This window comes from Harpia harpyja, chromosome 7, assembly GCF_026419915.1.
Source record: "Harpia harpyja isolate bHarHar1 chromosome 7, bHarHar1 primary haplotype, whole genome shotgun sequence".
Classification (NCBI taxonomy): domain Eukaryota; kingdom Metazoa; phylum Chordata; class Aves; order Accipitriformes; family Accipitridae; genus Harpia; species Harpia harpyja.
Genome location: NC_068946.1, coordinates 1,094,412 through 1,120,721, shown reverse-complemented (window position 1 = coordinate 1,120,721; position 26,310 = coordinate 1,094,412). Strand labels below are relative to the sequence as shown.

Below are 26,310 nucleotides of genomic sequence, written 5' to 3'. Positions count from 1 at the left end.
CCATAAACTTGATGTACAATAAACACAATCCCGCATCTGCTCAAGCTGTTAACCAGCACTTTCCCAGCAGCGTTCCCCAGGCTTCAATCCGCCATCCAGGCTGCAGAAGCCCGAGGGAGGCTGAAGGTTGCTCTTCACCGCGTGCTCCCCGGGCAGCCCGTACAGCAAACGCCTGGGAATTTGGTTCAAAGCTCATCAACGCTCCGGGGAATCTCGAGCTGGTTATAATGATGTTTGTAGTCTGAAGTACTGATGTTGTGTCAACAGCTATTGCTGTCTACGGCATTTGCCATACTAAGGCGGCAGAGTGCACAAAAACTCTGAAAGCTAAGTGGAATAAGGTGAAACGGCCTGTTTCTCAGACCTGGTATTTCCCAGCAAGTTTCCCTGGTTTCAGTAATGTAAAAACAGTTGAATACATTCCTGACATTTTCACATCAAAACATAATTATGTTTCGCTATTCAAATATTTAGAAGAAAGTTCTTAACCGATCCTTGCTACATTAATTATTCCTATTAATTATGTATACATTTATAAATAGCAATATAATTAATATTTAACAGTATTTTTCGTAGAGAATTTCAGAAGTCTGTTAAAAATCTGCATATCTGAAACAGTACCTTTTAAGTCGAAGGACAGTTTTCTTCTTCATCTTCTTCCTCGCTCTCTATCTTACCAGCCTAAAAGCTGCCCATGCTTCTCCCCAGGGAAGATATTTTTAGTTTGGGGGTTTGGTTTTTTCCCCAATCATCATTTGTAGTAGGATGTATAAATTGGGTGCTGCTAATTGGAGCTGATCCTGTGCACGCCTTATTCCTGGGTGGGAAGCCGGGTGAGGGCTGTACCTCTGCCCCATCCCGTCCCCGGGGGAGCGTCGCACCTGCGGCTACTGCAGGGTAATTAATCACCGTGAAGCTGATTGATTTCCTCCCCGGAGGGCTCCGAGCAGCTCGGCGATGCCCTGCCGGAGGCGACGGGCTCGCGGCAGAGCAGCAGCTTCCCGGGACGCAGCCAGGTTGGGGTGGCCGCGAGGTGCCTTCGGTCCCCGGCGTTTCCCGAGCATCGCTGGCGCGAGGGGCTGCCCGCCAGTCCTGCGCTCCCCGCTCCTCTCTAAGGTGCCAGGAGGACCCTTCGCACCGTGACCGGTGCCCACCGAGGCTGAGCAGCATCTCTGTGGGCTGTGCAATTCGAAGCACAGAAAACGGGTGATGTCAAGAAGAGGGGTCTCGGTCCTACCAAAACCAGCGGGCAAACGCAGGCTGCCGGTGTTTGCCGAGACTTTGAACGGACTGGTGGTTTGCCGCAAGGGAAACAAAGATGACTCGGGGTGGAGATAGAAATACTGGGGGGAACACCCGCGAAGGTTCCATTTGTGAACCAAATAACGAGCCTGACGCTCCGCGCCCTGTCCCAGGAGGAGGGGACCCTGCCGCCTCCAGGCAGGCGTTTGGCAGCTGGCTTTGCGCTCTCGCTCCACTTCCAGGCTGCAGAAAAAGCGAATCAGCACAAATCCTCCCCGCTGCATCAGGTACAGGTATTTTCCCTATTAACATAACGCGATCCACCTGCCTGTGGTGCACACATTTTATTTTTATTTGCAATGCCTTTGACTTCCCCAATGACATCCCCCATCACCGGAGTGCGGTATTTCTTGCCTCCGAACACCGGCGTCAACATTTCTCAGCAAGTGCACTTGCTCCGGCTCGGAGAGGGGCCCGGTCTTGCTTGACTCGTCACTTCCTTAGTGTTTTCTGAAAAGAAATTCCAGGTTTCATTGCTGATTTTGTGCAGAGCGTAACGTCCCAGGAGTAGCTGGCCTACTCAAATGGGGCATAGCATCTGCCTAGATCTCTAAATTACGGTGTTTAAGGCCACGCACCGGCCAGTCCCGTCTATGCGCGCTGCAGCGAGGGGGTCCCTGGCCAAGGAGTCTGGCAGCATTAGCGCCCCAGAGTGTGACTTCGGTAAAACTGGTGAAACTGTTTTCTCCAGAGAATGCACCTCTATCAAAGGAGAAAATAATAATAATCATCTTTTCTCCTGGCCTGTTCTGCAGACTAGAACAGAAGAAAAAAACTAGAATGAACTAATGGAAAATTTCCGTACAGTTTTAAATTGAGGAGAAGGAACTAGAACCTCTCCGTCAGCGTCCCTAACTGCTGTAGAGGCTGCGTCTCAAGGCTGCGTTATCCCAGGAGCGGTCCCCAGGCCCCGGGAACGATCCTTAGTGAGCGGGTTGCTGCGCTTCTGCCTTGCGTCTTGAATTGTTTCCAGTCTTCCATCACCTTGAAAAAAATCTGCATATGGTGATGACACTTGGGTCATCAAAATTAATAACGATAGACTTCTGCTGGTGTTTAGTCAGGGAAAAACACCTGGAGCTGCTCTTTTATGACTGATTAATTAGGGTGAAAAAACCGCCGTGGTTCTAATTGGCATTTGAGTTCTTTCTGAGTTTTAACATTCATGCTATGCAAATATATCAATTCCTAACAATGTCTAACAAGATCATTTGAAAATGAGTCTCCCTGGGGGATTGCAATCACAGCTTTGGGAAAGGCCTAAGCCTGTTTGCCTTCCACGTACTTAACAGAAATCCACAGAAAAGCTGGTATCTCCCCTTCGGCAGCCGACACAGCATCCATCGGGCCCTGCCCCGGGGCAGGGGGCAGCCCCCGCCTCTGCTATCGCCTGCCCCTAAGCGTTGGGCGAAGATGCTGTTCAGGTAAGGCTTGTTTCGGTGCCAAACTGTACGAGCAAAAATGAGCTCCTGGCCTTTTTTTCCTTCGTCTTCATCTTCACGCTGCCCCTCTGCTTCATCCCTGCTTGCTTCCCCACAGCCTGCCGACGGGAGCCGGGAATGCTGCTCTTGCAGCCTGGGAAGAGGAGGCTGGGCTGCACCTCCGGCCCCTCTCCTCCCTGTCTGGCACCGGGTGTTTCGGCAGAGAGAACGGACTCGCCCGTGATTAATTTATCCTCGTGAAAAAAATGTGTCTGACTCCGACTAATAGCTGTTTTTAAGGGTGTTGTGTAACTTGGCTCTGGAAGGGAGACCGCCGGCGCTGTCTCGGCGATATAAGGTGTTCCTGGAGGTCTTGTTTACACCGGAGCGATAAGACAAGTCTTCGACGTGTTTTAATGTGCTAATTGGCGGTTATTACGGCCCTTTTTATTTACGATTATACTACAAATGTAATGCTCCGTCTCATTTTACTCTGCACGAAGAGCTTTGAAAGGATGATAATTACCTCTCATGTAAACCTATACTTATATAGAAAAAATGACGTGTGAAATGAAAGGCCTGAAGAAACGGCATAATCTGTGTTTGCTTTGCGTAGACATGCAGGATACGCGCCCGCTCCGCTCCTGGATGTATGCAGTATTTACACTGGAGCAGCTCGTTAGCGCCGCAGACGCGCTGCCGCGTTCGGGCACCGAAGGCAGCGTGAGGGGACCCGCGTCCCTGCCCCCTCCCTGCTGTTTGCTTAATATTAAGGCAGCCCTCTGCATGTAAATGCTGGCTGGGAGGGGATGAATAATTCATCGCCGGCACACGGAGCAAACGGATTTTGCCTCGTTTTGCCACCCGATTGAAATCCTGCGTGCAAAGGGCATCACCGCCTGCCCCGGAGCCCGTCGCAGCCTCCGGAGGAGAGCTGAGATGTCTGGAGAGTGTTGCCTCCCTCTCTTATTCCCCACGGGATTAGGGCTCCGAAGCTGTCGGGTTTGGAGGGTTTGCTGGCAATGGCTTGCGCTGCTCCACGCTCAAGATTGCCTTTGCATCTGTTCATCTCGTTATAGGGAGTGCGTCGTGCCGCAGAGTGAAAAATTAGCCACGGATTTTTTTTTAAAAAAAGTACAACTCCAAGGCTATAAAAGCACGGCGTTGGCAAGGAGCGAAGGAGGGTACTGAAGCATCCGGGTACGTTGCGACTCCCTCGGCAGCGCATCGTTTCCCCGTGCCTGCAGGAAAACTGCATCAGCTCCCAGAGCTGGCGAGGGAACTCGTTGCTGCAGCTCTTCCCTCTTGCTGCCTTTTCTGTTTCTTTTCCCCTTTTTTTCATCTCCAAGGCCTGAGGGCGATAATTATTTTTTGACTGGAACAATAAGCCAAAGCCCTGCGACTGGCAGGGATAAGTTCGGGTTGTTATTTATTTTAAATGACTAAGCTGATTTGCTTAATGCTCATCTCTCAGCCAGGGATGCAGAAGGGGCAGCTCCGCTCCACCTCTCGCTTTGCTGCTGTGGAGGAAAGGTAAATATTTCCTTGGGCAGAAAGTTTCTCCAAGCCTTGTGAGGTATGGCGGCCGCCACCTTCCAGCGCGGGGCGAACCTGCGGCCGGCTCGGATGTGCAAAGTCAATTCCATAGGGACTCCGGCCCCACCGCTGTCACCGCTACCCCGGAGGTCCTTCTGAGAGCACGGCACAGCATGAAAGCCTCAAGGGACAGGAGTGATCCCGGACAGAGACAGCCCTGAGCTCGGGGCTCCCGATGGCACCTTCGTCTTCCCCTGGGAGTCCTGATGGAGAAGCAGAAGGATGAGACGGGCTGTGCTGGGTCCTCTCTGTCCCCGGTGCCAGGGTGCGAGCACCCCGCGGGGGAGTGAGGTCGGACCCCCGGCACCCAAAGCCTGTCTCTGGCAATGCAGCCAGCAAGGGCACGTCTCCCCCAGGTTGCGTCAAGCGTGAAATTCTAGCTCAATCGGAATATTTTGTTCCTTCTCTTTTTGAAGTTTGCCAGAAAACTTGCTAAGGAGGCTAATACGGAGGGTTAAGCCTTTTCAGAGCAAAGCCAGCTGACCCAGTTAAGTCACCTGTCCCCCGGCATAACAGGATATCTGCTAAACCCTTCAGCGCTGCCGAGGAACCGCTGCAAATCCTCCCTGACGGTGCGCTGCATCGCACCAGGGACGGGGGTAACGGGGCAAAGCATCCCGCAGGCTCCGTGCACGGCCGCATCCCTCCCTGCAGGGTTTATTTTGGCCCCGGGAAGGATTGGGATCATCCCTTTATCCTCAGGCTCGCCCAGAGCGCTGGAAAGGACTTGCCTTATGGTGGATGCAGCTCTGCTCTGCTGTCACTCCGCTGCTCGCTTGCCTCTTTTGTTTTTACTTTATTTTCCCAAAGCGTTCGCAAATAAGCCGGTCTCTGCTTTACAACCCTGGCAGGCAACAGCTTTGCCGCACGGCTGGCTGCTGCGGCTCTGTGGGACCTCCCATGCTTGCACCCGCGTCCAGCGGACGCTTCGAGGGCGCTTAACAAAAACTCAACCGAGCCGCTTCTAGCGTTGGAGCGTGTCGCTGGGCTGCTCTTGGGGTGCTGCAGCGGAGCGGCCTCGCGCAGAAAGGGCTCTACAGCCGCCGCGGGCTCGCCGAGCATCCCTTCGGCATGCGTGCTGCCAGTGCTCTGCATCCTGCCGGCAGCCCGAGGAAGATGCTGACAAACCACGAGTGGACGTTTTACATGTACGACTGGGCCAGGAAGCACCTCCGGTACGAGCTGGCACAATCCTCCCAAATATTTGCGTTGCAACAGATGTTACTTTATACACCGTCTTTCCCTTAAGTCTGTCATTATTACTGAGAGGCAGAGATGCCAGGTGGGACTCTTACTACCAAAATCAGGACTTGTTCAGTTGCTTTGATGACATCGATTAGCTTCAGGCTGCAAGTGCCAAGATTTCTCCAATTACAGCTGGTAAATCTCTCAGTCTACAATAATCTCATTTGAAGTGGTTCAAATTAGTTCAATTTCTTTTGTATGGAGACAGACCTCCATATACACCTATATACGTGTGGTAGAAAACTGCTTGCTGCACTGTGAGTTTGGCCTACAAAGTCTGTGTTTACTTATGCAGTAAGTTTTCTGAAAAAAAATCTCTTTTCTGCTGATGTCTGTGTGAGGATCGAGACCCCAGCAAGTCGCCAGCCCAGGGAGCTTTCTGCAAGAAGAGAAATGCCTTCCCGGGGTGAGCTGAGACCTCCCAGGCGGACAGTGAGGACTCATTTCTGGATCAACAGAGGAACAAAGCTACGGAATTATAAGTAAACCAAAAAAACCACCAAACCAGTCAATTTTCAAGACGTGGAAGGTGGATTTTGGACTGCCTGGGGAGTCCGTTCCTTTGAGGACTCTGTAGCTAGATGAACAATAACGCAGTTCTCAAGTACTTTTGCGAGGAGGGAGGTGCTCGGTGCTGCTCGCCACGGTCCACAGTGCCTGAAGGGCATTGGGGTGATGGATGGCCGTCCAAGGCGATGCCTCTGCGCTGGGCAAATTCCTCTTGAGCGGTTCGGCCCAGAGACAGCTCTACAGAGGGAATAATGCACAGGCGTTCTTGATCTGGAAAGCGCTTCATTTAAATCTGGTTGAGAACTGGGACCGTGGTCCCGCACCACTGCCAGCCTTGGGCGCAGAGCGAGCAGGAGCGGCCGTCCTGCAGGCAGGGCTGCCTGCGCGGGGAGAAGCCTTGTTGTCCTTGGCGTAACTGTTCTGTGGATAAACAGCCACGTTTAATCTTCAGGGCTTTCGCTCAGACACCTTTCATCAGAACTGCATTAACTTCTTTTCTTTTTTTAATGAGAGAGTATTAAATCTGAGAGGATTTGCAGCAGAAGTGAGTTTCATATCCCAATTTCTGCACCCAGGAAATCAACTACTGAGTCCAATCGTTGTCAGAAACAGTTACCAAGAAAAAAAAAAAGAAGAAGAAACTCAAAATCTGCAGAGAAGAAGAAACACAAAGTCTTTGGTGTGAAGGGAAGAGGCGTATCTCCCTGGAGAATATGATAATTTATAATGAAACATTATCTACAGACCCATATGTTACATTTTCTATTTATGGCTAATTTGCTTAAGCATTTATAATGCGCACCCCAAGGGAGGACAATTTGTCTTTGGGCAGCTGGCTAGCCAGGGAGGGAAGAAACAATGCGCTTTTTCATCTGAGCCCGCCAGCAGCCAGGAAGCAAACGGCACCCGCTCGAAAAGGTGCTTGGAGATACCTTTGGGGAGGCTGCTCCCGCTCGGAGACCGCTCTCCCCGCAGCCTGCGCGGCTCTCGCCGAGCTAGCTGCGGCGCGGCCGGGATGCTCGCCGTGGTGGAGGGATGCCGGGGCAGGGGCTGGGGGGAGCCGGCTGCCCTGACGGCCCCTCAGCCCCCGGGTCACTGCCGCAGCCCCCGGGCTGAGCCACGGGCCCCCAGCACATCCGCGGGGCCACGGGCTCGAGAAGTTAACCTCCCGCGCTTACAATTTCTGGTGTGAAAGAATTAGGGGGCAGCTTTTGCCGAGCCGCGGGGTGTCCCCGGCATTTCCCGCGAGCATCTCGTCCCTCCTGGCCGGACCTGCTGCGGGTGAGGCTGAGGAAAGGGCTCTGGCCAACCCGCCTGGCGCAATCAGATTAAAGCCGGCAGCGGTGCTGAATGAGAAAGCCCCGCAGCCAGCCCAAAGAGCGTGTATGAAAATGATGAATGCTCCTCTCAGCCTTGCTATGAGGCTGAGGAGATCCTGGGATATAAACATGACAGTTTATACGCCGGGTATGACTGCTCTGCTCTTCCCGGATGATATTCAGCCACAAACATTTCAATCACATCCTCAGCGAGGGGTGGATAACCCAGATGACTCGCTGAATCACTCTCTGCATCACTAAAATATTTTCAGATCTGATCCTAGACGTCTCAACATGATGTTCACAAATCAGCCCAGGAATACGTCTCCCTGCCTCTGATGTTCAAATTTCGCCCTTGAGCTCTCAGAGAAAAAAAAAAAAAAGAACATTTCGAGATTCCCTCCTGCTATTTGACCCAGATGGCTCCTCGCGAGCACACGGAGCTCATCAGGGCGCGCGGGCTCCCGGCAGCAGTGGCCCCACCACTGAAGAGAACTTCATTTTGCTCAAGCAAGGCTTGCCTGCACAGCCGCAAGCTGCTTGGGGAAATGATGTGATTCTGCTTCGGAGCGAGGCAATGGCTGTTTTGCTGAGGTCAGAGTTACGGGTGCTTTGCACCTGCGGGGCTGCAGAGGCAATTCATTCCTAATTTTGTCATTCCTTCTGTGCTTGTGGCTGACCACACAGGGATGGAGTAAGATCGTTAATTTATCGGCTCTCAGTGGTATCAGTGACAAGTTCAATCACGCTTTTCATTCAGGTAACAGAAGATGACAAACCTGGCTTTCTGCTTTGACAATGGTGTGTGTACATGCCCCGTCAGCTGGAATGTAGAGCCTTGGTGAAAGGAGCAGGTGTAGCACTGGAGCTGTACGTAAGTGTATGTGTCTGGCAGTAACATGGGTACTTCAGAAATTAAATCATATGTCAGTCAGCTCCTGCTTTGGTCTGGCCAATTACATCCCCGTCCAGCTCATCAGCAGCGGAGGAGAAGCTCGCCCTCCCCAAATACTCAGATGACAATTTTATGGGTGCTTCACACTCCTGCAACATCAATCCAGCTCTCAGCGTTGCCCAGGTTATTGATTAAAAGCATATTAACGATCAATTGCTGGTCTAATTGCCCGCCTGCTGTAATGGCCGCCTCTCACGGCTCTCTGCTCTCGCCACAGCCGAGATGCTCGGCAGCGGCGGCGGCAGCAGCGGCAGCGTGCCGTTCCCTCTCCCTCGCCCCCTGGAAGCTGTACAGCTGCCTGATGTGTGACCGGGGATCTAACATCTCCCGGTACAATATCAGCCTCCCAGAGTCGCTTTCAATAGAGGAAATCAAAGCGAACTATTAAAACTCATTACCATTTTTATCTCCAATGCTGCAGATTCTATTTGCTATAATTTTGTTTGAATCTGAATGCATATTGTATTTGCATAGGCAAGAACACCATCTCTTTTTCCCCCTTGTTTTTGTTCTAAGGAATACTCAGTCATAACCATAAGCGGAAGAACAGCAGCCACACGCATCCCTTTTGCAGCCAGGCTCTGGAGAGAAAAGCAGGTTGGAAGTGCTGAAGCTCAGGGGCTGCAGAGCCGCTGGGAAGCCTGGATTGCAGAGAATGAAGTTCAATAGTACCGGCAAACGTGTTAGCATGTTTAAGTATTTTAAACCCATCAGCGGGTGTGCTCATCGGTGCTTTGCCTCATCTTAGTGCCTGTGGTCTCTGAGCTGCCTAAGGACAAGCGGGAAAGACGGGCTCCGTTAGTCTGTTGCTGGGCTCTGGGAGCCCCACGTTCCCCAGCCCCGGCATCTTCTCAAGCAGATGCCGGAGTCGCTTCCTCTTGCCAAATTCAAAGTTTAGCATCTGTTTTTACAGTAAACCCTGACGCTGTTTCTCTAGTCCCCTTCCAGCGCTTTCACTTGGGTGTGCTCCTGCGCTCCCTCCGGGGTGTCGTGGTTGCCTTGCTGCAGTGCATGCAGCACCAGTTGCCAACGGGGAGCCGGAGCCGGGTGCCGAGAAGCAGCCTCTGTCCCTCTGCGCCCCTTGAAACGGACAGACTCGATCCCCCGTTGCTCTCAGGCTGCTTCTTCAGCCTTTGGCACAGCCTGGGACACGGGGTGCCGGTGCTCAAGAGCAACATCGAGGAGCTCGACGCATCCCTCCGGGGCTGTTGAGAGCAACTGCTGGGAATGAGAGGGTTCAATTCCCTCCTCGGTAGAGGGATGCCCGCCGGCAGCGTGCTAGAAGGAGCCGGCTTGGCAATTTACCCCCGCAACACGCTGACGTGCGGGGGTCCGGCCAGGGGGCCCCGGCACGGGCAAAGCCGGGTGCCCCGCAGCGACTGCCTGGGTATCCCTTCCCCTCGCCCACCCTGGCGGACTCATTTTCACGCCCACCCCCTCCCTGGGAGGAGCCGCGCATTTTCCCTCACATCGCGTGCGAACCACATTTCACTGCAGCCCACGTGCTGGTTAAACTTAGAAATGGATTAACATGATGCTAGCACCGAGACGTCGCTCCGAGCGGCGCGGAGCACCGCAGCTCGGGGGCCATGCTGAGCGGTGAGATGCAGGGAGCCGGGGCGAGCCCCCCCCCGAGACCCCACGGCAGCCAGGGGCTGCCAGGCTGGGATGGGGCCGGCAGCAGGAGCATCCCGCGGGATGCTGGAGCGCAGGGTTGGCCCCAGGCTTCCAGCGGTGGCAGCAGCACCAGCACCACGTTTCCCACGCTGCTAAAAACGGCCATCAAGTGGCAGATTAATACACACTCGTAAGGGCGAAGAGCTCGGATCTTCCTCCAGGGCTGGGCTTTGATGTTTCACTCCAAAAGACAGGGAGAAAGTGCCAGAAAGGGAGAGCCCCGTGCCAGTATTTTGAGAGCCCAGCGTGCGGCTGTCGCAGCTGCTGAAGCCGCGGCGCTTTTGGGCTCGTTACAAACAGTTTGCGCTTCTCTGACGGCAGCCTGGCCGCGGGGATGGAACGATCGTGGCCGTGGGGATGGAACGATCGTGGCCGCGGGGATGGAACGATCGTGGCTGCGGGGGTGGCTCCCCGTGGCTCCCACGCCGTGCCCCGAGTACGAGCCCTTTCACGGCCACCGCTCAAGCGGGCTGCCAGCGTTGTGGACCCATGAGCAGCTGCTTGATGAGAAAACACTAATTGGACTTAAGATGCAAAACCGTGAATGGTGAGGTGAAACATCACCTCGGTAATTTGAACATCTCTTGAGAAAGGAGGCGAGGGAGCGGGGATGGGCACTGCTGGTACCTCCTCCCGCCTGGGTACAGAGCCGGAACTCTGGGATTGTTTCCCTCCCGAAATAAACGATGCCGGGTTGCGTTTGCACTGCGCGCTCACCCAGTCATTTGTACCGGCGACAGAAATGTGATAGCCAGGAGAAAAAGAGCGATGTTCCCCCATCCTCCAAGCCGCCCAGGTGCAGAGGCAGCTGAAGGCAGCGATGGAGACGGGGCTGGGGGACAGCACGGGGGGAAACGAAGAGCCGATGCCACGTCCCAGAGAGCAAAGGCTTTGGCTGGCGGAGTAAAGCCTCTCTGCCCCTTTCTGACGAGGCGGAGGGGTTTGGGAGCCCTCGTGGGGTGATGCCGGGGTGGCATTCGGGCAGCAGCACAAACCCAGCCGACATGAGGAGAGGGACACGACCGTGATGGGAGGTCGCACGCTCCTTGCCATCCCCTGGTTTCCCTCTCTTCTTCCCAACGCCAGTACGTTGCCATGATGGTTTTCATTATGAAAACAATATATTTCATCATTTGCCAAAAGAGAATAACAATATCGATTTACGCACAACAGCACATTTCATTTGCCATTAAATTTTTATGGAGCATAACGAGCTGTGCGGTGGGTGTGATCGTTCCTGAGCATTAATGTAATAGCTTCAGTAGATGCGAACATCGCTGGTAAGCGCATTCATACAAATCAGCCGTTCCATGATCACCAGGTGCCGAAGGCTCCCCGGCCCTGGGAACCTTTTCTCCACTTCCCACCAAAAATCCGGCTTCACCATCGCGCTTTATAGTCGGACTGGAAAAGGGAAAGGCTTCAGAGCAGCAAAAAGAGGCTTATTCTCAAGGCAGAGAAGATGCTTTGGTGCAGCTTTCTCTCCAGCGCGGTGAACGTTTAGTCTCTGAAACAGTTTTCCGCCTTCCAGCTATTTACGAGTTTCCCTGAGACACGGTTCTCTGTCGATGCACAAAAATTTGCTCTCTGCTACCGTACGTTGGGGCTTCATCTCGCTGTAGTTAAGGCTCAGGACGCTGAGGCGTTGTTTTTCCAGCACTGGCTGCTCTGAAGTTTTCTTCCCATGTGCCACAGATGTTAATTCCAGCTGTAGCCAGTCAGAGAGTGCAGGGAAATAATTTACAGCTGGGAAAAGACGGTCTGGCTGAATGCAGGTAACTTCCAAAATCTTTCCTAAGACATATCAGGCAGCTTTTCATGATTTCTCTGTATAATTTGTCATTGTTATGCCGCTGTAAATTCTGCCTGGCAATAGGTGCAGCAGATGGTCTGTGGCGATTTACATTTTAATGCCTAGGCCATGCATAAATGTACCATGTGTAAAACCAGAGGTACGGGTATATTCGTCCTCCTCCTAGAAGCAGGGCTGGCTTTCTGGCCCGTGTCTCACTCGCTAGCAATATTCTGTCAGAAAAAATGAAGTCCTGGCGTTTCTTAATGGGGCCACGATCCTCCTGTGCGCTGCAGACCACCGAAAGCCTCAGCCATGTTCATAAGAGTTGCCCATTCCTCCCCACCCGGGTACTGGGAAGCTGAGCTGCAAAGGCATTACGCGACAACTACCGCAACGACACACGGCAAAGTGATAAAAACTTGGTAGGGAATAAAATTTTAAAAAGCTATCAAGCAATAAACAAAGTAATTAGAAGTAAGGCATTGCATGTGGGGGACAGAGCATAAGGGCTCTTCTTCGTTTCACTGGGAGGCGTAGAGGTGGACCGTAAGTTCAGTGGGATTATTGATGCGGAGGAGGATAACCCATTGAAGACTTTTGTGCCATTTTCCTGCAGAAGGCTCTCCCTGTCTGGAGGGGGATTCCTGGAGTCACTGCTGCCTGCGATGTGGGACACGCAGTGCCTGGCATGTCTTCACAGCTCATGCTCAGCCCGGTTTCTGCCAAAAAAAAATACAGACCGAAGGGTCAAACGGGGCTTGCCGGTCGTTCCTTACAAAGATGCCTGAACCCAGCCTGCTGCTCTCCATCCAGGCTTCCATCTTCACTGTCAGAAGGGCCGTTTCCTTGTACTCAGCTTTCCAGAGGCCCTCGCCATCTAGGAAAAATCCTTCAAAAGCAAAGTCAGCTCTTGTCTGCAGAGGCAACATATATCCAAACGCTGAGCACTGTCTGCTCGTTCCTTACTGTGCAGAACCTCAGCACTTGGCCGAATTACCGCTGGACATCGAGCCAGCACGCATCGGGGTTGCACGCAGGTGCCTCTGCTCTCCCCTGTGCAGGCACGTGTGGGAGGAGACGCGGACTTTCCCAAAATGCCGTCCTTTCTGGTGAAATCCTATCCCCTCGGCAAGTTTTAGCATGGGAATCTAATCTTTTGCAATGAGCAGAGGTTCTTTTTTGACAGCCAAATTAATATTCATTATTCGTCAGGGAAGAAAACGCTGAGCTGTTTATCTTTGCTTCATTAGATTTAGCCAAATACCGGCTAAACATAATTACTTGCACAAACTCCTGTGGCAAGGCTTGGAATTTGTGGTCAAAGAAGAAAATTTAAGGAAGGACGGTGGAAATCAGACTGGTGGGTCTTAGCGGGGGCCCGAGCTCACCGCTGGTTTCTGAGCCTGGCTGCTGCCGGCGGAGCGGGCTGGCGGGGGGCACCGCACGCCAGGCACTGCCAACAGGCAGACGCGTGCTGTAGGAAGGATCTCCCCGGTCTTTGTCATCTCCTCTTCTGTTCGTTTATAACCAGCGAGAAAACACGCAAGCTAACTAGCAGCCGGCGTACCGAACCGCTGTTTCTGTCTGACCGTGCTGCGGCTCCAGCAAGGACGCGCCGGAGCGAGAAGCAGCTCCAGCCCCGGCGAGAGGCACAGGCGAGGCTGGGTGATGCTGTGGATAACTGCGTTTTCCCTTTCCCTCCCAGCGCTGCCGGCACCATGTGCCTGGCATGGGAAAACCTGTAGCATCCCCAAGCTAAAGCTCAGCCCTTCGCAGCTGTCCCCCGAAGAGAAGCCGGAGGAGAAAATGTCCTTGTTTGCTCTCTTTAGCTACCGTTTGATTTTGTTCTGGTTTATCACAGCTACACCCGCAGAGGATCGCAGGGAGGCTGGACCTCCCTCCAGCCATCTCAGGTACGGGCCCCTCAGCAGCCCACCCGGTGCCCCCGTTGGGTTTTGCGGGCGGGGAAACGCAACCCGTTCCCCCTTGCTACACGCTAAATTAAACTAATCAAGCCTTCCCCCTCGCCCTCTGCTTCCCTGCCAATAAAAGCAGTGGCGCGGGGCTGCAGGGGCCCCGGCCGCGATGTCCTGCTGAACCCCGCTCCATCCCAGCCTGCCCTATGGAGCCCACCCAGGGATGCCGTGGGATGCTCTCCCATGCGCGTGGAAGGCAGGTCACTTCTCCTCCGGCCCCAGGTCCTGACCAACATTAAATACCTCTGACAGGCACCTGAAAGGGAAACAAAGGCTCTTCTCTGCCTTTCAGATCCACTTGCTAATTACAAAGTGCGTTCATTTTAGCACCCTGCTATCCCGTAATTGATGTTGGATACCTCTCACAATAAGCCTGATTTAAATGTATACATGTTTCTCCTTCTCCTGAAACCCTGCTGGCTGCGAGGCACCTAATTAACAGCAGAGCTTTCAAAGTCTCCCTAACAAATGCATCCCTGTGTTTCTCAGCACAAGGACTCTCATTAGTGAAGCTGTGCTTTGTGATTATTTATACCCCTTCTATAATTAAAAATCCTGAAAGCTAATTACAATTATCCATCAGTTTTTCAACACACCGGGTCTAGAGATCTTCACCCTTTTCTGAGCATTGTTTTTCTTTTTGAACCGACATCCCCTCATCCTTCGGGCACCTCCCAGGCTCCCTGTAACCTCCGCTTCGGCTGCAGCTCTCCTTCCCCTCGCGCTTCCTAGCCGCTGGTTATTTGCTTTTCTTATGTGCTTTGCTCCGTTGTTGCCAGCAGCGGTGTTTGCTTTGGTAGCTGGACGTGGAAGCAAGCAACAGCGATTGCTCCTGCCGCCGGAGAGCCGAGGGAGCGTGCGAGGCGCTGGCACGCGTCGGCCCCGCCGCAGCCCTGGCGAAGCACCGCTGCGGTGCCGAGGAATCGCACGTGGTGGCAATTAGGTTCCCTTGCCAGGACCGGTTGCCCCACGTGCGCTTTCCCTTTCGGTTTAGGCTGGTTATTCCCATCGCTGTGACAACCCACAAGTCGAGCTGGGTGCTGTCCCCCCCATCCTCTGCCCGGCCACCCCTGGGTGCGTCGCCCAAGCCCCCCGTTGCCCCCTCGCGTCATGGGCACCCGTAGCACCCTTTGGGGTTTCAGAGCAGGAGCGAAAAGGGACTGTGAATAATGACTTTCGAATAGAGCGTGTTGCCTGCACGGGCTGAGTCTGGGAAGTCATAATCTTAATATGAACATCTTTAAATATCCTTACTAATGGGCTCATTCTTTAATTTCCTGAAGCAATGACAGTTTCAACAGACCCTATATCACAGCTAAGATGGGATCTGTCACTGAATGGCTGAATTATATTTCATCCTTTATTTTTATCAGCTCCGCTGACTTATTTATTACATTTGGAGTCTCGGCTGGCTTTTGTCTGGCCTGTACTTTGCTGCTGCTCATAGAGGAAAAAGCAATAGTTTATAAAGCCATTTTCACAGCGTCCCCATAATTTTAGGCCATGTCTGAGGCTTCCTTTTGAATGAAACTCTGTAGATAAACTGTTATTCATGGCGATGCCTGTGAAGTCCTTGGCAGCCCCCAGAGAATGCTGCCTGCTTATAAAGGGCTTTCCCTCAGATTTATTTTTGAAGAACAAAGGGCAATTTTCCCATCTTCACAGCAGCAGCCCACGTGGCAGATGCCGCTCAGGGTGTTATCTTGCAGCACTTTTTTTATTGAAAACGTAATGAAATCCCGGGCCGCGCGTGGCTGGAGAGCGAGCCCTGGGAATTGCTTCCCGCGCAGCAGTAGGCGGCCGCTCCGCGGGTCGGTGCCGGCCCTGGTTCCAGCCGGGGCAGCGCCTGGGCGGGCAGGACGGTGGGAAAGCCCCCGTGGGTTTCCCTGTGGGACATCCCCGGGCAGTCCTGCTGCCCGGTTCACCCCGGCACGGGGCACGAGAAGGTGACTTCCCACCCGACTTGTCCCCCGCCTCGCTCCTCCGAGAGCCTCACTCCCAGCAGTTCAGCCTGAAGCGAATCCCGGCCAGGCTTTAAGCATCTGGATGTTACGAATACGGGTGTTACTGAGCCAACGGAGCATTTGGTCGTGTTGTCCTGGATGCGTTCCCGTGCTCCCTGCTCTGCTCGCGTGTTGGCTCCAGGGTCCTGCATGCCCGCGGGAGCGGTGAGCATCTCCCAGCCCGGGCGCTGCCGGCACCGCTCGGCTGCTCTGCGGCAGCGGGACGGCTGCGTGCCATCTGCGAGCCTCGCCGGCCTCTCCCGCTCGCCGAGCGTGGCGGGGCAGCTCCCAGCGGGGCACGGAGACGAGCTGCCGGCAAGTGGCGGTGACCTCCAGCCAGCCGCAGTTTCGGGGACAGGGAATTTTCCAGGCAGAAGAGGAGAGAAGAAAGGAGCCGGGGGAGCGGAGGCGAAGCAGGCGAGCAGCTCCGAGAGCTTCTCCCGAGACCTGGCGAGTGCCAAAGTTAATACATTTAATATATTTTGGACGCGCTGTGCCAGCCATTAGAAATGTGCTTGTTCTGTCATTGATCTGAGGCAAGCACAGTGAAGCATTTGTCCTCTGAGCGCAGGGGGAAAAATTAAGAGTGCCCTGAGCTGAATTGGTCAGCCAAAAATAATGTACAGCTTTATCCTTGGAAGGAAATTGAGCATTGATTGGAGGACAGAAGTTCGGCGCAATGCTTAAAGCAATGTGACATTTCTATACGTTAGTGAAGCGTGCGCGGTAGGCGTAATTCGGGGCTTAAATCACCAGTGCCCAGTCGCGCTCCTTTGCGAGCCTTCTCCCGCAGTCGGAGGAGAGCGGCTCTCGCCAGGCGCCGTGTCCCGGTCCCCCCCCTCAGCACACCATCCCGCGGGAGCAGCCGTGATCCCACCGTGGAGGTCGCTGCAAGGATCGGTGATTTAGCGCCGCCGTAAAACCTCGAGTGGGGAAATTATGGGAAAGCTGATCCCATCATTACCACATGCTGATTTACCGGTCGTGGGGGCAGGCGATAGAGCAAATGAGCTTTGGCATCAATGCCGGCAGCTGCCAGCCTGGACCCAGCCTGACCCACTGACCCGCTGCCTGCCCTCCACTGCTGCTGTACAGCCCAGAGACGGGTAGGGTGGGATGAGACAGATACGGGGAACCGCTTTGCTTTTTAGGTGTATGGTTTTTGCATCAACAGCGTAGTTCCAAGTCTTTTCATATTATTAAAAGTCTCCTTAGCAACTGTTTATATTCCATCGGTTCCTATGCCAAAGGATATTAAGAGGGGAAAAAAAGGCAACTTCTGGCTTAGGTCATTATGAGATCGCTTCTATTGCTGCTGACACAACGGTGGGAGTATCTGAGCTTGATTTCTTCCCAGAGAAAGCCTGAGCAAAGACCCAGAAGGGAGCCTGCGCTTAAGCGTCCTGCTAGCACAAGACACCGGGCAGCTGTGCTTGCTGCCTGTGCCTGCTGCCTGCGCAGGCTCGTGGCTGCTCAGCAAGTCCTGGCGTGCTGCAAGCAGCAAGCCGGGAGCATCCATCCTCTGCTCTGGGGAGAGTTTCCAGCCTCGTCGTGGGATGTAGGAGGGATGACCTGCTGCCACTCGTGAGTAAAAGGCCTAGAGAAGAATTGAGCCTGCGGATTTCCTCGGGAGCTTGTCCAAGGTGACAGCTCCTACAGCCCTTAGCAGGCTCGCAGAGGTAATTTCATTAGTTCCCGTGCATCAAGCTGAAGAAGTGGAAGTTCAGATTGGACTGGTGCTCGCAAGAGGGAATTTGCAGCCGGTTGAGCGGCAGCTGTATCCGTGCTACTGCACAGTAGTAAAGCCACGTTGGGAGCCTTTGGAACATGTTCCCGCAGCAGCGGTGCAAGCGAACTGATGTGTGTCAGGGCAAGAACATGCTCGCTGTGGCCTTCCTCTGTCTCATCTCACCGCAGCTAAAACCTGGAAGAGCCACAAAGCAGCGAGTGACCTGGAAAACACGCCGAGGTGTCCCATCTCCTGCTCGCTGGTGCACAGTCCCTTAGCGGAGTATTAGCTCTGAGTGCTGGGCTGGTGCTGCCACCAGTGTGGGCTGGTGAACCCCAGGGGACCGGTGCAGCGATGCCTGGGCTGGGATGCACCTTTGGGGAGCATCAGCCGCGGGGGGAAGAGCTGCCTGGCCCCTTCGGCCGGAGGCACTGTGCCCCTCACAGCCCGTCCAAACCACAAGAAATTTCTCTCAGCCCTATGAATATTTAAAGTAACTTGCAGGATCTCAAGGGCTCCCTGTCTACCCTTCCTAGGGATGGTAATGATCTCTGAATATGAAATTAGGAATAATTATAATCCATTCGCCCCTTTAATAATGACTCAAATCATTCCAGTGCTCGTCAGCAGAAGTTCTCTGAAAGTTTTGCGTCCTGTGTGAGCCGAAGCAATTTCACTGCCGGCTGAGTTAGTAGCTTTTCTCTGTGCAGCAGCCCACGGCCCTCCAGCGCCCGGGACGGTGTGGCCGGGCAGCATGTGTACCTGCCGGTGGCAGCCCCGGTTCTCCCGCTCCTGCCCTTTGCGGTGGACGCTGGCCGTGAGCCCGCAGAGCCTCCGTGCCGGGCACGTGCCGGTGCTGTGCCACATGCTCCAGCTCTGCCCCGCCGGCAGGCAATTTCCAGCTCCTCTCCCTGCATGGGAAAAGGTGTTGCGAAGTCTCCTGGTTTTCATTCCATTGATTTTGCTGTGGTTTTAATTAGCAAAAGGGGGATCAAGCTCCAACTCTCAGGAAATGAGTCTGTAGCTTATTTATGTTTGTCCATTTAAAGTGCATTGGTCTTTATCTCATTGCATGTTTCCCCTTCAGATAACTCACTTGGAATTACCTGTTCTCATATGGATGGGATGCTTCTGTGTTATCAGCTTGGTTTTTAAAAGGCTGCTAATAACATAAATGCCAGAGAGACTCAGCACCAAGTGACACAAGTCGTGGTCCGCTCCTGTGCTAGCTGTGGGTGAGCTCCTCCGTCCGACGGGGCATCCTCAGGGTCCCCAGTTCGTGGGCTTGAAGCGATCAGGAAAGGCAGAGCGCTTTTATTTCAGAGCAAACTTTCCAATTCCAGCAGTAACTTGAGAAATTCCTAGGCACGTCCGAAGATGGAAAGCCAAGTGCTCTGTTCCCAAAGCTAATATATATATAGACAACAAGAAAAAAGGAGCTTCTGACTAAACATTACAGTAGCCTGAAGAGCACAGCAGTATTTCAAGCTACTGCCTGCTATCTTTGGACTGTGACTCTCTGATGAGTAACAAAATATTTGCTTTTTTTCCCTTTATGGGTTTGTCATTTCACTGGCAGAATCTTGTCCTATTGACCTGCAGAACCTCAATTCCAAAGCTATTAAAACCTAATTTTCTATACCAGGCTCCTGAGACAAGCACTAACTTCCATAGAATAATTCATTTCTTCCCCCTGAAAAAAAAAAAGCAAAGAGAAAGACGTTAAGAGTGCCTACTCAAAGGGAAGCCCGGGACGGAGCCGCGCAGCCGGGCAGCAGCTGCCTGCGTGTTTGCTGCTGATATTTCCCTCTGCAGTGTCCTTCCAGTGAGGAGCAGAAGCGCTCCGCAGATAAACGCCCATTCAGTAGCCACGGAGCGTCAGCTGTATTTACACAAGACAACTGCCGTTTACTGATAAAACACAAAGCCTGGGCGGGCAGGAGCAGGCAGCGCGGCTCACCTCCTCTCTTCCTATGGGACAAAGTAAACTTCCAGCCTCCTCCTCCAAAACTTTTGGGTTTGCTTTGGTCTATGACCAAGCACGAAGCCTCGCGTGCCGTGCCACGCTGGTGCAACGGCCGCTTAGCTCCCAATATTCCCGCAAGGCTGGTGGGCCTCCGGGGAGGTGTTACAAGAGTTTGTAGCCGCCGGGTGACTCGATCCCACCTCGCTGCCGCTTCCTTTGGCAAAATATAAACGCGATGGAAGAGAAAGGCGTGACGGAGTAACGCCTGAACTGCATTTCAGCACCTGAAGGAGTGTTTGCCGAAGAGCAAAGCCACAATCCCAGGGTGGGATGTTTTTTTCCAATCCATCGTGAAAGAGCGGATTTGGAAGGCTGACGCCAACTTTGCTGCCGGGGCCGCGCTCACTGATTTCATTACTGATCAAAGCACACGAGGAGGATGGGGATAGTTGCAGCAAAGGAAAACATGCCGTTTTCTGGGGCTGCCATCTGCTTTGGGTTACTGGGTACCTGATGATTGAGTGAATATCCCAAGGCTGCCTTCTGTAAGAGGAACAAAGGGAGCATTCGGCTAGGGGATGGGTACAAGGGGGAGCGTGTGTCCTGGGAGCAAACGGAGCAGAATAAGTTGGGAACTTGAGGACTTCCCACTCAGTGATTAGGAAACCAGTGGGAAAATGGTGGTGTTTTGCTGGGCTGTGCTATAGCGGGGCCACCCCGGCTCTCGCCCGCTGCTGCAAACCCTCAGTGCTTGCTCGGGTGCCAGCAAACGCTGCAGCTGGCAGTGCTCCACTGAGCCACCGTTTAATATTCTCAGTCGTGATAACGCTTTGTTGGATAAGTGCTTTTTAAACCCTACAGATAGATAGACTATCTGGAGTGGCATTTTAAAAGAGAAAATTGAGACAAGATTCATTACAGGCACCAGTAAATGTCAAACATTTTATCAACTGTGTAAAGTGCCGTGTTAAGCTGTCTTTTCCCCCCAAAGCTTGATTAAAACTATAAATGCCTTTTTAATATTAATATTATTCTCTTCTCCGTGCTGCTTGTTTGGTTATTTGCAATGGCAAGGAAGGGCTGGTGGCTAGCGGAGGAGGCAGCGTGGGCAGGAGAGGCAGGGGAGCGGGCAGCGGGAGCCCCGCGGCTCCGCTCAGCCCCGGCGATGCGGGTGCCTGGCTCGGGGCTGCCCCCGGGGAGGGGAGCAGCCGCCCCCCCACCACCCTGTCCTGGGCTGAGCCCTCCCGCTGCGGGACCCCCGTCCTGGGGCAACCTTGCAGGCTCGGTCCTGCTCTGAAACTCTCCTGCACGCATCTCTCTCGTGCAAGGAGAGTTGTCTGTCGCAGGTCCTTCTCGCTAAGCTGTATTTAATTAAAAGCTGGCTCTTTGTTGCATGCGCTAATTAGCACTCTTTGCTTGGAGGCTCAGACTCAATCAATATCTAAATGCGTGGTCTAAATCTAGCGCAAGAGTAAATAGCTGCGCAGGCTGTTTCACAAGGATCCCAAAGTTGTCGCTGTCGTCGTCCGCAGCGTGAATTCAACACCAGCAGCACCGAGCGGGTCTGCCAGAGCCAGCCCACGGGGCCGGGAAGGGCTCGCGCGTTTCCCCAGAGACTCCCTGAATTTGCAGGAAAGGTGCGCTTCCATACGATTTTCTTCCAGAAATTGCCGGTGTTCCCAGATAGGAGAGTAGTCCGCCTTGGGAAGAGCCAGCTGGGCGCACCTTCCTTGCAGGACGCTGCTTGTTTCCCCCCTGCGGTCAGGTTCGGTACCCTGGTGCAGCTGGAGCCCCTGTGCAGGAGAGCCCCCAGCTCGGGTCCCGTCACCTCTTTGCAAAGTCGTGAATGAAGTTTAAATCGACGCTGCTGTGCTAAATCTACCAACTGGTCCTTAAAGATCAGCACTTTACCGAAAATGACGTGGTTAACTGGCGGAGATATTAATTGATGCTTCCTATCTGCCTGTCACCTCACACCGATGCTTAGCCTCAGCTATATAAACGCCCTTTGGCAGAGTCACTTAAAAGCACGTATAAATCGAGAGGAAAAAGGGCTGCAGAGAGGAGGAGCCCAGTGAGCATTGGGAAGAGTCCAGAGGTCGCTCATTTGTGATAAAATAGGCATTTAATGATACTGGGCGAGATTGACACGCACTCTGCGGGCAGGGTGCGATTCAGTCCTGGCAACTTTGCCTTCAAGTGCTCACGCTTTATAAACAAGGTAGTTGGTAACTACTTTGTTGTCGCTTACCAGCCTTGATGGGTTTGGGGCATGGTGGTGTCCTGCCTGGCTCCAGGTGGGAGCCAGCACGTCTCCCCTTGCACCCGAGGGATGTCCTCAAGGGAGAGACGCGGGATGGAGAACACTTTTCAGGGATAACTTCATGCCTGCATCAGCACTGATACAAACCCGCGCGTTAAACCGGAATATCAGGGAGTCTTAAATCCCATACCGAGAGCACCACTGAAGTGGAGTAGAGCCAGATATTTAATTACCACAGCAAGGGTTTCATTTATTTTTTAGGTATGGGCTGGGAGCGGGAGGTTCACGCGAGCACAGAGAAAACGGATGGTTGGCAACTCCCATCTGTGCAGTCGTACAAATCACCCGTGATTCATAGTTATATAAAGCTTCTTATATAGTAAACAATCTTGTTAATAAAAGCAGAAGTACAAGGTCCAATGTAATCCAGCGAGTGTGACTAAGTGGATTTATAGGCTCCCTCCCAGTGCTCAGTGCAGAAGCAGAAAGATTCCTCAGATCTTACAGGAACTAATTTTTGCAAAGATCCTCAGCAGTGATTGTTCCCCCCGGAGAAGGGACAATGGCATGGAAATAGGTTAGCGTGATTTATTTGTTTTGGTTTGGCTTGTCCACAGTCACAATTTGAACAGCCCCCACGGGTACCACCCGCTCTCCCCCTGCGTGGGCTTTGCATCCGCAGGGGCAGGTCCAGAGCCCCGCTCCCATCTTCCCCCTTGGAGCCCAGCCGGGAAAAGCCCAGACCCAGCCAGCAGAGCCCAGCTCGTGCGGGGGCTTTGGCGGACCACCACCGTTCCCTTCCCCCCCGCTTCGGCCCTTCCTCTTGGACCCTCGGGCCGTTTTGGGAGACAGCGGTTGGTTTGCTCCAGAGGCGATGCTTCCCACCCCACGCTGGTCTCACCGCTGCGGGTGACTCCCAGGCTTGGCTCCAGCACTGATGGACACCCACTGCATCACCAGCCTCGGTGTTTTTGTCAGGACGGAAAGCTCTTTTTCCTTTGAATAAGGCGGTGGTTGCGGGGTGACCATCACCTCCCGGGGCGCTTTCGCAGAGACAAATGCATTCCTGTGATCTGTGGTGCTTCGTGCCTTCCCTGTAGCCAGAGCTTTTCCAGCTTTCCATCTCTGGGTCTGGGGCGTGATGAGTCGGGTCTTCGCGTTCCCGCGATGGTTTTGCTCGTGCCGTTTGTCGCCCCTGGAAAGGGAACAGTGAGATTTGGTGCGCGGTCTGGAGAGAGAAGTGGGCTTTGGGGCGGGCTGTTGAGAAGGAGGCTTTGAGAACAGCGAGTATTTATAGAATATTCCAGCAATGGCATTTGCAGACGATTTTGGATATTAAGGGAAAATAGCAGCGTTTCCTTTCCCAGCTACGCAAGGCATGTGTGCTGACAGCCTTCCCTGTCCCCTCCCCATGCAGCGAAGGCACCGTTCCCATCACTCGCTCGTCAAGCCTCTCACGACTTTTTGTTATTCTCGGAGACAGCAAGTGGGCGAGTTTTTTGCCTTCCAGAGGCACCGCCAGCCTCAGAGCCGCCTTCAGCCTTCCCGAGCTGGGAGCCCCATTCGGCGCCTGCCCTGGGTGCTGGCGCAGCCCTGCTGCGGGGGTCCCAGTGGCCAGCCCCCCACCCTGCCCTCGGCATCGTCATCCTCCCTCCCTCACCCCCCTGCTCAGGCTGTGCCGCTCTCCAGAGGAGCGGAGAAGTGGAACTGATCAAGTTAATTTAAGCACCTGCCAGGCCTCCGCCTTCGCTCAAGTGGAATGAAATTTTATAATTACGAGAGCGTGCTTTAATTACACATTTGAAGAACTAGAGGTTCGGCTTTGGCGTTGACGGGGAGGAGCCTGTTAATTAGCTCGTTTTATCACCCAGCACCAGCGTGTGCGCTGGCAACGCGCGTGCCTGCGGGTAACGGCACCCGCCGGCATGGGAGGCAGCAGGCAGCATCCCGGTGGGACCGGGCACGGGCGCTCTCCCCCGGGAACGCTGCTCTGCTCTATTTTCCCTGGCCCTACCAGTGTCGATTAAACCGTCGTAAGCTGAGGTGCCATATGTCATCTTTTCCTACAGCCTTTTTAAAGTGTGAAGAAAGAGACAACTGTGAGAGATGGCATTTCCACGCTCGGTACCCGCAACATATGCTTTTTGTGAATAAACTCAGCCTATTATAATACAGGCAACAGGTAGCGTGACGTATTGCCGGGCTATGCCGGAGGCTGGATGCTTGGAGGTACAAGCGACGGCCTCCGTGCCAGCCCTTGTAAAGACGCTGCCTTCCCGGCATGTGTTTGGGCTGCGTCCCGCTGGGGAGGATACCGATACCCCGGCTCTGGCGAGCCCCCGGCTGCAATGCCCCGCGCGGCTGCGGGGCGCTTGGGCTGCCCGGCACTTGCAGCAGCTGCTGTCGGTATAACCTAGGATACCGCAGATCCAGCAATGCAGCTTAACTCACCAGTACAAACCATCGTTCCAGCTCATTTGGCTGCGATGGCTCTTCGGGTCACTAACGTACGAGATCCAGCTGCTGGCTGCGGGCTCCCCGCTTGCCTGATTTCCCATTTCTCTCTTTCCTTTCTTTAAAATTCTGCTTAACGCTCCCCGGGCTCGGGAGCCGTCGCAGCATCCCCAGCGGTGGCCGTTTGGGCCGCCTGCCTTACGTAAGCGAGGGAGGGACCTCGCAAAACTTCCTCCGTTCCAAGGCTTATTTAATTAAAAGCCAGTTTTATGGTGCATGTGCTAATTATAACTTTTTAGCCCAGAGGATCAAAATGAACGTGTTGCTTATAATTCTATAATTCAAATCTGCTGCAGTTAGTTTGGGTGCTCAGAAATTTTCAAAATAATTCATCTATACAAATGTGCTTTGCTGATACGATTTTTTCTCACTTGAACTTTTTTTGTACGCTTATATGCAAAGGAAACTGCCTGGGGATATGTTTCTTGCAAAAAGTAGGGATGCTGATTCTTGAGACTATTATGCTGGTGAACAGTAATCATTATCCATGGTTTTTTAATACCACAGTTTAAGATATCCCAGGAAACGGAGCATCGCAGAAGAGGAAACCGCCCCGGGGAAACACCGAGCCATTTTCTCTGGTGAAAACGGCAGCAATTTCCCATCGGGGCGAGCTCTCGAGACTTTAATTTGGTGTTTTCCTTAGAAGTACGTAGGCTGCTGAAAAGCCGGACCACGTCTGTGATCAAAGGGGAAAGGGTGGGAAAAGCAAGAGGCCGTTAGTCCCTTGTTAATGACCTGCAGGTACTTTCCCTCTCAGACAGCTTGGGGGATCCACGGCAGCGATAAAGATGATTTCAGGGTTTGGCCGCAGTGCTTTCTGAGTCCCAAGTAGGACGCAGCGAGGTTTGAAGCGCTGGCTGGCAAAGGGGAGGCCAGTTAGCGCACTGCTGGTGCGGGGCGGCACGGGGCCGGCGAGGACCGCGATGCCGAGTGCCTGCGGCTCAGCTCCGCAGGGATGCTGCGTGGTCCGACCCGGTGCCGCGCTCTCGGTTTCCCTCTCTGCGTGGCCAGAGGCCTTCGCTGTCGTCTGTGACGGCGATTACAGACCCACCGGCCAGGAGCGCGGCTGCGTTCCCGTTTGCGGTGCCTTGTGTGTTTGCCAGCGTGGGTTTGGGCTGTGGGTGAATCACGGCCCTTCGATGCAGTGATCCTGTTGCCGGAGCGTGCGGTCCCTTTGCCACAAGACAGTGATTATTCGAAATGACACCCGCATCCCTCCTGGTGTGTCCGCTACGAACTGCAGTAATTCTGTGCCGTAACGAAGCCAATTAGCACTGTGGCTCTGCCAGCACGGGAGCCCTGGGAAGGCGCGCTGGGTGAGGATGCCTGCGCTTCCCGGGAGCGACCCACTGGGCACGAGCTGTGCCAGAGCCGCAGCGTATGCCCGTGCTCCTGGCATCTCCCTTCCGCGCTGGCACTCTGCTGCCAGAGTCCACAAACTGCGGAGCCGCAGGGAACCGATGGGATCTTGCGAGGCAGCAGTGTGTCGCCTGCCCCGGCTGTGGGTAAATCAGAGCCCTGCAGCACGTGCCCCGGCGTGAGCACCCGGCTGCCCCGCACGGGTCGAAAGAGCCACTCATGGCCTCTGTATCACTTGCTTTGGACAGGCCAGGGAAACTGAAAGGGGAAAAAAAAAGACTAGTTTAAGTGCGGAGTGGAAAAGGGCAACACTGAATTTATTCTAGAGAGTGGAGCTGGGTCTCCCGAGTACAAGAAGCAGCTGTTTTTCCTGAACGCACAGTGAAAGATTGGGGCAAATTCTCCCAGGAGTTTTTAATTTTCTGTCCAGTGATTTCAGAGCCGCTTCCATCCCGACTCGCGAATCACGGCGGCGGGAAGCTCTGTGCATGCTGATGTGGGGAGGCTGCCGGCAGCGCTGGCCGGGCTGAGATGCACTTTCCCGGCTGTGCCCCAGTGGCACCGCCGCCCCGGCAGCTCCTTTCCCAGACCACAGAGCGCACCTTTTGGCTCCGCAGCCTGATGTGCAAAGGACGTGGAAATGTTTCCCACTGAACGGCATCCCCCAAGCTCCCCTC

At 53.8% G+C, this 26,310-nt stretch overlaps 2 long non-coding RNA genes across 2 annotated transcripts; one reads left to right on the top strand and one right to left on the bottom strand.

Moving 5' to 3' along the window:
• Positions 1-2,729: 2,729 nt before the first annotated feature.
• Positions 2,730-6,683, top strand: LOC128144154 (uncharacterized). Its single transcript, XR_008235988.1, has 2 exons — positions 2,730-6,388; positions 6,425-6,683. It is a non-coding gene; the product is annotated as an uncharacterized LOC128144154 (long non-coding RNA).
• A 15,298-nt stretch (positions 6,684-21,981) lies between these two features.
• Positions 21,982-25,802, bottom strand: LOC128144585 (uncharacterized). The gene is made up of 2 exons (XR_008236124.1): positions 24,209-25,802; positions 21,982-22,952 (listed from the first exon to the last, which is right to left on the bottom strand). It is a non-coding gene; the product is annotated as an uncharacterized LOC128144585 (long non-coding RNA).
• Between the last annotated feature and the right edge of the window lie 508 nt (positions 25,803-26,310).